Here is an 11,515-nt window from a genome sequence, read left to right on the forward strand (position 1 = left end):
TATGTTAATCATGTTTAACAAATTTGCAACCAGCTACAACTGAATCAATTGACTATAATCACTTTAGACACTGTAATCCAGTGCAGCAGCACAATCCAAAACAGAAATTCAAAGCACTCCAACTTAAAATTGTAGGCCATAATTATAAACAATGTCACACACATTATTACACAGCTATTATATAGACTGGCAATTTCCACATTAATTGACACACAGCAGTGTAAAAAAAGTATCACATGGATACAGGTGCATAAAAGGCAATTGCATTATTTGCCAAATATGTGTTGAATTGAAGCAATAACTTGCATAAGGTTGAACGATTATATAATAATGAGGCAAATCATGAACAGTACCAATTATATTCGTAACCTATGTCAGGATTATGCATTAAATCCTTCACAATTTCACGGCACACCTTGCCTCAAGGCACATTGGCTGGGTACCACTAATCCACTCTGAACAAAAGGCATCAATTACATACACATTCAACACAAATAAATAAATCATTTCATTCATTTGATTTATGTGCATGTGCCACCCTTGTATTAATTGTCAAACGACTCAAATTGAAAAAGCAAATGACGCCCTCATGCCAATCTTCCCTCAGGATTTCCCCTTGGGGAATCCTGGCTGTCCTCTTGAAGAGCATTCCACTTCCACTTAGTGGTTGTAACAATAGCCTCTTGAACCTGAGAGGGTAGTTTACAAAACCCCCACGGCTCCATTGCTCTCAAGGAGTATGGTCGACCGAAGAACTTTTCTTTTTCTTTTTTTTTATCTTGTGGTTGTCCCCATTGAATACTGTTGTGTCCATCTTCATGAGACAAAAGATAGAAAAGACGTGTGTATGCTGAAACTGGATTTAAATTATTAGACTGAATAAAGTAGTCGAAGGAATGCAGGAAGGCACTGAGACGAGGATGCCGGAGCAGTGCAAAAAAAACGGAAGAAATCTCTAATATTGTTAAATGTTTAGTTGGAAAACCGAGCGTACGACATAAGTTAGACAGTTGGTGCCGTCGGGGTTCCTCGTCAAGTTGTGGCAGATGCTGTTTAGCTCCGCCCACTTCTGCTTCCAATCACAAGACAACTACTAATTAAACGAATAATCAAAACATATGGCCACCTGCACACCTGTGACGGAGCATGTGTGTAGCGGAGCCGGTGAGCGATCCACAAAGAAACCCACAGTAGAAAACATCTGCTCGCGGATGAGGTGTCTCTGTGACGCCTATCCCGACAGCTATGTAATTACAGAACACACTGCTTTGTCACAACAACAAGTTGGTATTTTTTTTCCCTAGAATTCTCTAAATGCTGGACGGGACAGGATATATCCAAGCTGAAACGGGAAAGAGACACAAGCAGCTGGAAAAGATTTAGCCCACGCACCTGCACCAAAGAAAGAAATTGCTGATTGAATGCAAATGTGAATTCAGTGGTTGGGTTCCGGGGGACCAGAGGTCATCTGTTTCTCTCCGGCGCCGTCTTGGTGGCTCTACTGAGAGTACATTTTGTAACAGGAGCTAGTATGCATGCTTCAATCTGTTCTTGTTCCCCACGTTTGCAATACACTGTGTCCACGCACTGCTGAATTGGACACAGTATAAAGCGAGAAATTGCGCTGTGGATGACACCGTAGACACAGCCTCCCCAGCTTCCGAATGTGTCCTGCATCGTTCTGTTAACCACAGAGTATGACCAACAAATGTTTTTAATAATGCATCAAAACTATAAATAACGATTAATAATTCATCGCATTTTTAGGCCGCTTTACAGTGAATGCGTGTGTATGAGGGGGGAGGGGGGGGGCATATGACACATGGGTGATGGATGGCAGCCGGTTTGCACCAGAACCAGGCACTGGCTGTCACAGTGGAGAAGTGAGGAATGAATATTCAATACGTCCAGATTGGTCTATCTGCAGATATACCCAGATAGAGGAGTGAAATCAGGATGTAATAAAAAAATAGGAAGGTCTGGCAGCCTTGTGGTCTCTTTACATTCTTTGTGGTCTCTTTACATTCTACCCTCTGTAGAGGGTAGCATGTGATCTCTTGTGTGCATGGGGTAGCATATGCTCTCTTTACATTCAGCTTCGGTCTATCTTATCCAAACCCCCCCACCCCCCACCCCCCCCACCTCCCGTATAAATCTCCCTACTGTCTGCTGCCAGCCAGCCAATAGGCGGGATGTTTTTGGGGGGCTGTCACTAGCTGAGTGGTTGGCTAGTGATTTGTCATTACTGAGTGGGTGTGAGACTGTTAGTCCAAATGAGCTCACAGAGTGGCACGGTGCAGGCAAACACGGCCGCGTTCACAATGTGCTTTCTCAAAGCCTAGTCCCACAAAACAATGGCAGTGGTGGAGATGGAGAGCGTGAAATGGGGCTTTGAACATGGCAGGGTGGGAGGCACAGGTTAACCCTGCATCAGCGTTACAGGGGGGAGCTGATAGGGGTTTGTGGGCCATGAGGGGCAGGGCGAGCAGGGGAGTGGGGGGGGGGCGGTGAGGCGGGCTGCCGGGGGCCGGGTCAATACTGTGCGAGTGACTAGCTGCCCTACACAGCTGTGGGATGGGAGGGAAATTGAATGTTGCAGGAAGTGGAACGGTTTGCAAAAGGGAAAAGTGTTTGTGTGTGTGTGTGTGTGTGTGTGTCTGTGTGTGCGTGTTTCCATGTGCATGACTGTTTGTGTGTCAGTGTCAGCTTGTGTGTGTGTGTGTGTGTGTGTGTGTGTGTGTGTGTGTGTGCGTGTGTGTGTGCCTTTGTACGTGCATATGTGTGGATGTGTGTGTTGGTGTTGGTGTGACCCAGTTTACTTGTGTGTGTGTGTGTGTGTGTGTGTGGGGCCGTCATTGAGGGCTGCAAGCTGTGAAGCTAGATAGCTCTGGGGCTAATGCCAGCCATCTATAGCATCGCTCCAGAGCGCTAGCGCTCCTAGATGGCTATAGATACACACACATCCACCTACTTGTGCGCCGCTACCAAACCCGGTGGCCGTTACTGCTGACTAATGAGGTTTTAAACAGCAAGACCTCGGCTAGCAGCTGTGCCAAGTCAAGTATGAGGGCTAACAGCTTTAGCTAGGAAACCCTGTGGTCATGAACCATGCATAGATTCCATTCCCATAAGCATTGAGACTTCCATCAAACTGAGGCCTTGGCACTGGGGAAATCGTTTTTTTCAGAATTTTTTCAGATTGCATTCCTATTTTTTAGGAACTCCCAGCGTTCGGATCAATACAATCCGTCCCATTGACCGTGTCTGGCACAGGAAGGGTTTGTAACCGGGGTTTGACTAATTCAATGTTTTCTGTGATTGATTGATACGATAACATGACGTTATGACGTGAACAGTGAACAGTACGACAGAATATAGTATCAACAGAAAGATAGTTTTACACATTTTTCATTTGTTGCCACTTTGCAATTTCCTATTTGTCATATTTGTCTCTGAAATGTTTATTTTCCACTGCTGTCATGTATTCGGTGTATTTATTCAAGCACCATTAAGATAAACTCCTGGGCTGTGTGCATCGCAAAATAGTCAATACTAACTAGCCGCGCGGCCTGCTAATCCGGGAGGGAAAGTCATAAAATATCCCTGCTAACAATTTAATTTCTCCTCGTTGTTCCACAGTCAGCTGGCTGAACGGGGGGCTAATAGATTGCTCTAGCTTAGCAACGAGCTGGCTTCACACAGATGCCGGCTCCTATCTGTTTTATCTGCGCTGGCCTTTCCCCCCCCCCCCCACCCCCCCCCACCCCCCTCCGCGCTCCCCGGCAGCGGCGCTTGTGTGCTTAGCGATACAGGTCGACAAAGTGCTGTGACCAGCAGTTGGCTGGTAAAATGGAGGAGACCATTGGTGGAGGCGGATCGATGTGGCCGGTATTCATTAACCCTCGCTCACAGCTTCCTTCCCCTCCCCAATCACAACCCCCGCCATTTTAGTACGGCGCGGGGTGATTTATTAGCTGTCCTGTCTCCGTCAGCAAGCCTCCGCCCACGGTCTGAGCAGGGTTGACTCACACCAGGGTGCACCTACGGCCTGTCAGCGATGGTGGCTCACAAACGCATTTCTATATATATCGATATACATATCGATATACATAGATACAGTATATACATAAGGATATATCTTATATACACACAATGCAATTGTTTCTCTGGTCATCATTCTCATACTGGATGAAAATTAACTATATACACCAAGTGTACACCATTACATCACTTTTTGTGTTTTTTCAATAAATATGTTTTTTGAGTCGTTCAAGAGGTACATAACTCGACCCGACGTGTTGTTATATGTTGTACTACTTCTATTCTGGAAGCTTTCTTGGTTCAACCCATGTCTGTCCTATCCTCATCCAGCTCTGTGTTGGGGAGTCCTTCTGGTTTACTGCTCTCTGGATGAAGAATGCAACTCAATGACAGCTGCTATTGACTTGACCCATCTGAGAACAGACACATCATTCGTCAGTACAGGAAACATATCCCGGCCATGATTGGTCCGATTCCGGTCCTCGAATCTCATATCTGACCCCGAAGACAAAGACAAATGAGAAACTTGCTGCTCTCCGGTTAAATGGTGAGAAAGAAAATCACTGAGCCAGCAATTACATTCTTGTGACAGAACAATTGCTTTTGCTTTGCTTTGAAGTATTGCATGTTCCAGACAAAGGTTTGGTAATGCTTTTTCCAATTCACTTTTTTCCGATGCACTATTGTTCTCATTTCTTTCAATGAATAAAATATAAACAGCCTATAATAGATCTTGTTGAAGAGCCTTAAAAGATGAATAAATAACTGGAAAGCCTTTTGCTACACGATGTGGACAATTTTGATCAAAGTGATTAGGATCATAAATACTATTAATCAGCTCGGCACATTTCTGTGGAAAATAAATTAATAATTCTTCCGGAAATTAGCCGTCAACAGGTAGTCCTTTTTTAATCTATTTTAGGCCTCACGTCTGGCTGCCCAAACCTAGTTAATTATATTTGCATTTCCTATTAGTGCTGTGATGGATTTTGTGTGTCTAAAACACAACACATCCATCCCTCTATGCAAGGGGAACTATTATTATTATAACTATTAGCAAGTGCTGTTTTCTGTAAGACTAATGACCTTCACAACCCACAGGGTGGATATACCCTGGCTGGGGGGGTTGTGTGTGTGTGTGGGGGGTATACTGTAATACAAGGTAGAGGTTGGTTGGAGATGTTAATGCTTAAAATGCAATTATTGGAATTCCCGAAGAATCACCCATACACCTTGTGGCTATGGTCGTCTGTCACTCTTAAAACATTCAGTAAACCACACCAAAAGCTTATATTTTATTGTTTAAAGATAAGAGTTGTGCTTAACAATAATTGCACAGTTGAATTTCGCTATAAGTCATTGTATTTAAAGGGAAGTCTTTCTTGTGATGTAAATGAAACAACATGGAACTACAATGTTTTAGAAGGCCCCTTTGTGGTGACAGAATGCACTCGGGCAGATGCACAGGCACACACAGACACACAATACACACCCCAGTATGTTGGTGATGTATGAGGGTAGTGTATTGGACGGCCTCCCTCCCCTCTCATATGCAAATGAGCTTCCACCAGGCAGTTCTGCGATTGGTTCGCTGCTATTCATATTCTACTGGCGTGTGACTTCATTAGTCCAGTGGTACCGTGCCAACAAGCAGCACTAAAAAGAGACTTTGTCAATGTTTGATGTGTGTTTGTGCTCGGGTGTCTCTGCATGCATGTGCGTGTGTGTGTGTGTGTGTGTGTGTGTGTGTGTGTGTTTTTGCTAGGGTGTTTCAGCATGCATGTGTGTGTGTGTGTGTGTGTGTGTGTGTATGTGTGTGTGCCTGTTGGAGAGTGTTGTGTTTGTGTGTGTGTTTGTGTGTGTGTCTGTCTGTTTGTGTGTTTTTCCTAGAGTGTTTCTGTGTGTGTGTGTGTGTGTGTGTGTGTGTGTGTGTGTGTGTCTGTGTGTGCGTGCTTCAATTATTTCCTAGAAGTCAATAAGTTGCTTCCCTTATTGAGTCCTGTTCAATTGTTGCAAATCGTTCAGTCTCGGTAATCGTGAAAATCTCAAGGAGTTTCCTGTAAATGAATGTCAGTTGAACATCTATCTACTCCACAATAAGGTGAAACGATGGGGATTGAGTCTATGGCCTGCTAATGAGCAGAGCTTTCATTAGCGGGCCATAGACTCAATCGAATGTAGAAGAAGAATAAAATGATTAATGAGTCATTCATATGAACACAACTGGAAATTCATTTAAATATAGGACATATGTGTGTTCAAGCTAGGGGTGAAAGGCTCCCTGGCTGTTCTCATTTCAGTGTGGGAGTCAGGGTACAATGTCGCTGACAAAGTGGTTTTCTCGCTCAGTTTTTATTAAATTCTTAGTATTAATCTCTATAGTTCTGGGGCTAGAAATCTCTGTTTCAGCCTTGTTGAGTTACATTCCTACTCTGGCCACTGCAGGGCATCTTTAGTGGGAGGTCGTGTTTGTTACATGCTTTCGAAGTATTACTTCCCCATGGCTACATGTCAGAAAAAAACACACACACCCACGCACACACACACACACACACACACACACACACACACACACACACACACACACACACACACACACACACACACATATATATATATCAGGATTCTGCTGAAAGCATTGCTATGGATTCTAGTCCAATAGACTTAAAGGATAACTTTGGAATTTTTCCACCTGGAGCCTATTTTCCATAATTTTGGGTTACACACAATAATAGAAAACTGACCGGATCATGCATAGTGTAAAAAAAATATATATATTAGCTGGTCAGTGGCAAAAACAAGCACTTCTAGATGAAGAGATTGACAGAACCATTGTCCCATAGGGTTACCTTGCAGCCCATCTCGTGGCTTATCCTTTAGCTTATCCTTTAGCTAGAAACCAAAGCAACAAGCATAGGGTAAGCAAGGTAGCTGGCTAAGAAACATTTTAAAAGGATAAGCAAATAAAAATACAGACATAGTACATTTTTTACTCATGAATTCTAAAGTAAATAACAATATACACATATTAAATTGCCAGTAACAGTGCTTCTCCATGAATATAAGAACTAAGAACTTTGTAACAGTAATTGAAGTGTGAAATAATATGAAACTCATGATTTGGTTTATCTAGAAGTTGTAACATTTCAAAAATGTAGACCTAGTAAAAACAGTTGATATGTTAGGCTATACCAATTATTCTGTTTGTTTAGTGTGTCTGTGTTAGTGGTGTGAAAGCACACGTATGCTTATTGACATTGGTAATTGTAATAGCATATGTGTTTGTTTCTGTGTGCATTAAGCTTGCTTCACTTTACCTTCGGGTAATATTGTGTTTGATACCTCTTCCGTAATACTTTTCCTGTGGTGGTGGCGGTGGAACTGCTGTGAATTTCCCCCAGGAACCCCAGAGCCGCGTTTAAGGAAAAGTGTAGGGCAGCATTTTTTAAATTGAAGTCAATAGCAATTGGCAATTTGTCTACAAGAGCCAAGCTGATACTAAAGGTCATGCAAAGGTACCATTCCCTAGTGTGTGCACTGTGGTTGACACTCACACATATACATACACAGATGAGTTCTCAAAATACAAGAGGAAAACATTTCCTCTTGTACTATTTATAAATTCTCTTATTGATATCTTGGTCCAGCTTGTTACCTATGGGATATCTAGGAACCAATGGCTTCAACAGCATGGACCTCTGAACATTCTCTGAATAAGTTCAGGATTAGATACAGACATAACATATTGTATGAACAAAGCATCACTCAGATCTGTTTTCAATACATACTGAAGATGTTGAGTCATCATGATAAGGCTTGTTTCTATTCTCTCTCTTTCTCGCTCTCGCTCTCTCTCTCTCTCTCTCTCTCTCTTTCTCTCTCTCACTCGCTCTCTCTCTCCCTCTTTCTTTCTCTCTCTCCCTTGCTCTCTATCTCTTTTCCTTTTTCCACTACTTTTCAGCAGGAGGGTGTTGGCCAGCTTTGAATGCCATGTGTTTATCTACTTTTGCCAAAGCTGGAGTCAGGCCCATAACGTCTTAGTGTATTACAATATATAACAGTGTCCACACTCTTTGTGTTTGCTTGTTTATTGTTCCCACTGAACTTTCCTGATCACATTTTCATGAATTTGAATGACAACCTAGGTCATCCTTTGTCAATGATACCCTTGATGCCCATTGGTTGTGGTAGTGTGCACACACGTTTGCGTGAGTGAGTGTGTATGTGTGTGTTTGTTTGTGTGTGTGTGTGCATGCGGGTGATTGCGTCCCTGCATGTGATGACACTGACACCCCATTTAAGATGCCATTCCATGTAAGTGCACCCTGTATGACCACAACACGTTTATTATTCAAGAGGTCTGTGTAAAAAAAGATTAAATAAGGTGTTTGAACATTAAATAACGCCGCAGACCATATGGCCTTGTGGCATATTGTTTCAGTTACGACCTGTGAATAAAATCCTTTACTTACCACGGTCACAAGGGAAACGGCACCGTATGATGGCACCGTATGCAAGTGGCACCAGGGGACACTGGTTCCACTGTGCCCGAAAGGGACGCAGTTAAAAAGGGAGAGGCCCCACTTTGACCAGCCTACCACCACACTCGTCAGCACATTTGCCTTCAGCAATCTGTGGGTCCTAGTTTTTCCATGCATGATTAAAACAAACTACCGTGCTCTCTGAACACAGACGATTGGCTCACACTCTTTGTTTCGAAGGCTCTGGCCTCTTCAAGTCAGTATGTGTTTAAGGCACTAGTAGCCAGAAACAGAATTGAACCAAGGTATTTCGACCAACCATAGCACGGTGTTAAACGATGCATTCCAATCGCCTGCCTCTGTTATGGTTCTGGGAGGAAGGTGAGGGGTCCGGGGGGGGACATTTGAAATGGTATTCACACAAGAAAAAAAAAATTAACTGAGAAAAATGACAAACAGAAAATCGAAAGATTTGTATGCTGATGTTTAAGTTGTTAAATCGGTTTCTTTCTTTGGCACTGTATTGAACAGCACTTTGTACTGCATTCTTATGTATGAAAGGTGGTAAATAAATAATAATAACTATTATTTTTATTATTATTAATGACATGTAAAAGCAGTTCCTATGAATTTGGACGAAATCACCAGCGATTAACGCTTTAAGACCCCTTAAAGCGAGGGGCGGGGGGGGCGGGCGGCGGGTTGTGATTGGACGTAACACAGGTGACGTTGGCCACCAGGCTTTGTATTAATCTGCATGTGCCTTATTGATCCTAACCCTGTCCTTTCTGCAGTGGATTGCTTGCTCTACTGGCAATGTAATTCAAAAAATATTGACGAGCGAAGGAGCAATCTGAACATGAGGAATTGTAGTTATTGCTATTGATTTTAATAACAAGGTGTTACAGTTCATTCAATACAGCTGCAGTCGATATGGGGACGGATGTGTTCCCTCTCAGGCACACAGGATAAAGTGAGAAAGTGATTTGGTGTTAATGCTGCAGTGTGTTGTTAAATATATGCAAATGGGTCACCACTGCACTGTAGTGGGAAAGTTAAGCTGAACGGTACGTAGCATGTCGACTTTTAAATCCCTTGTCATTCAATTCTAGCATATAGCACAATCAAAGCATTGGTTGCAGTCACTCCAAATCCAAATCAATAAAGAAAAATCATTGTCGGTTATACTTTTCTGCATATCGAGTCTGCAGCACTCAGAATCCATATTTCACAGTGGTGCAAAAAATGTGGTTCAGTCCATATGCTTTCCCCACCTCAATGCTTTATTTAGTCTATTGAGATCCAAAGCCAGACTTTCTATTGATCGTTCACTTTAATTTGTTTTTGGTGTTATTCCTCTGAGGATCTGGACATAGTTTCTGATATTGATTGAAGACTTCAGTCTAGAACTAGTGAGCATGGGTGAAGGTTAGGGTATGGGCACCCACAATCATGTGACTGCTTTAGCGATGGTGGTGAGGTGGATGATGATGATGATGATTATAATCACAAAACACATTTTAAAAATGCAATACTCAAGGCCTGAACAGAGTGAATTGTGACCATGGTTTTAGTTTATTAATTAAAAGATTAAAGCATGAAAAAGAACATCCGAAAGAGTCATCCGAAAAAATACAAATAGATGAACTGCAGCACTTTGACGCAACTTTTGCGTTTTGTGGCAATGCAGGTGGTTTTGTGGCAACGCACAAAGAAAAGACTGAACATTGAAGGACATTTATATACATTTAATGAGCTCTTAAAAGAATTTTGGCAGGCTAAGCCAGGGATGTCAGAGTCCTAGAAGACAGCGGCTGAACCATTGTGATAGCAGAAGGAGGGGCTGGTGCATTGTGGGAGCTAAGAAAGCTAAGAATCCGTTGAACTTCACTGAGGTTCCATAGTGCATGCAGAACACGCGGCAATCGATGCTACATCTATATCAGGAGTGGCAGTGCATGTGGGCGTGTTTGTGGGTGCATGTGCTCCGTGAGGTGTGTGTATGTGTAGTGTGGTGTGTGTGTTTGAGTGTTTGTGTATTAGTGTGTGCGTGTGCGTCTGTAGGATTATGTGTTTACTCCTTCTTTCTCTTTATATATTGTTTGTGTATTTGCATTCTGTGTGTCTCTGTGTGTACATATATCCTTGGAGTTGTGTGTATGTTTGTGTTTATGCGCACGTGTGTGAGTGTGTGTGTGCGTTTGTGTGTGCGCGTATGTGTGCAGGTGCACGTGTGCGCGTGTGTGTGTGTGTGTGTGTGTGCGTGTGCGTGCGTGTGCGTGTGCGTGTGCACCTTCACCAATGCAATGTGTTTAGGAAGTTTGTTTTCCAGTGTAGGCGTGTCAGCTGTGTGTGCTAAATGATCTAGCTCTGCCATTGGTTCAAATGGCTGTGCTCCCACCATCCCCACCCGTCTCCTGCCTGCTGGGTGGATGAGGAAGACTCTCCGCTCTCTTCATCACACGTGGCAATAGGTTGGTAAGCACAGAGCGGCCGTCTTCAACACTGGCTTACATCCCACTCATGCTGATGACAATATGTGATAGGGTAGAGAATGCTCTCGGTCCCATTTTATCCAATGAAGTTTTCTGTCTTTCATGTGGCTGCGGATAAAACTTGAATGCATGTGTTTGCAGATTGTTCTAAGATGTGGGGGGAGAGATACTCCCTGTCACAGTACCTTGGGCAGTGTGCTCAAACAGCCCAGCCAATGATTAGAAGTGGTTTTATTGGCATCATGAATGGGTTTTACACAGCGATACGCTGCCAAGGGGAAAACAGCAGTGTACATGTTTATAGAGCCACATGTGGTGTAAGGCAAAGAGCTTATTCACTGTGTGTGTGTGTGTGTGTGTGTGTGTGTGTGTGTGTGCGTGCGTGTGTGTCTGTCTGTGTGTGCATGTGTATGTGTGTTTGCTTGTACATGCATGTGTTTCTGTCAAGCATGTGTGTATGTGTATCTTAATGACTATGTTTAAATGTCAGTTGTTGTG

Source organism: Micromesistius poutassou (assembly GCF_964030765.1).
Source record: "Micromesistius poutassou genome assembly, chromosome: 13".
Lineage (NCBI taxonomy): Eukaryota > Metazoa > Chordata > Actinopteri > Gadiformes > Gadidae > Micromesistius > Micromesistius poutassou.